General features: G+C 32.7%; 1 protein-coding gene across 1 annotated transcript in view; it reads right to left on the bottom strand.

The window, feature by feature from the left end:
- Nucleotides 1–1,109, bottom strand: part of LOC106875959 (visual pigment-like receptor peropsin) — a 183,431-nt gene that overhangs the window by 19,356 nt on the left and 162,966 nt on the right. The gene's annotated exons all lie outside the window — the stretch shown is intronic.

Here is a 1,109-nt window from a genome sequence, read left to right as displayed (position 1 = left end):
ATATTATAATTTTATATATATATATATATATATATACACGTATATATTCAGTTTATTCTAAGATTTCTTGCCAATAGAGAAAGAGCTGGTTTCCAACTTAGATCCAAGGCTCCTTCATTGGAATTTCAACATCAACAACAGGGTATGTATGTATGTATGTATGTATGTATGTATGTATGTACCTGTATATTCTCTTATTCTATTAATCTATTATCAATTTCAGCCAGAGGCTTTGTTAATGCTTAGAATAGTTGTAGTCCTTTGAATCCTAAGCCATTGCGGTACTGTGTTCTTTCACTGAACGAAGAGAGCAGGATCTTTGTAACGACACAGTGCTGTCCTGTCCCGGTGATTGGTACAGCATTCATTCCCAAACGTTGGTTGGTAGATCTTCGAAGATCATCCATATATTTCACTGCATACCTTTCACGTCTCCTCTGCAGAGAATAGAGCTTTAGCTTTCACAGACACACGCAGATAAATACGTTCACAAACATGTATATGCATACACGCATGTGAATATATGCAATAACACAGCACACGCACATCGTGCAGGAATATAAGGTCACAGAAAAAGTCATATTTCATTACAATACATAAATAGCAGTTAAAACATTTAAATGAACATTATATTAAGACCTTTGTGCTTTTTAACCTGACAATATATTACTTCTGTAAAATAACAACATAATTTATAGAAGAGCATTAATCGTGTATGAAAGAAAGTTAACCATTTATTCACTATTTTTTAGGAAACAAGTGAAACAATGGAACAATTGGAAACGTTGAATCAATAAATTATTGAAAATTTCCTATGATTATTTTCTGTAAATCAAAACTTTTTTTCTTAAATTCACGCACGCATATATCTCTGCGCGTGTATATATATATATATATATTCGTGTGTATGTGTGCCTGTGTATGTATGTACCTCTGTATATATATATATATATATATAAACAAATAGTAAATGAGTATATGCATATATACGTACAGGTATGTGCATACCGACATCCACCTGTATGTATAGGTGCATATCTGGGTACAGGACATTGCAAACAAACCGTAGACGAGAAAACACACAAGCCACATAGAGAACATTCTTCTTC

This window comes from Octopus bimaculoides, chromosome 8, assembly GCF_001194135.2.
Source record: "Octopus bimaculoides isolate UCB-OBI-ISO-001 chromosome 8, ASM119413v2, whole genome shotgun sequence".
Lineage (NCBI taxonomy): Eukaryota > Metazoa > Mollusca > Cephalopoda > Octopoda > Octopodidae > Octopus > Octopus bimaculoides.
Note: the sequence above shows the minus strand (reverse complement) of the source record. Positions and strands in the feature narration are given on the sequence as shown.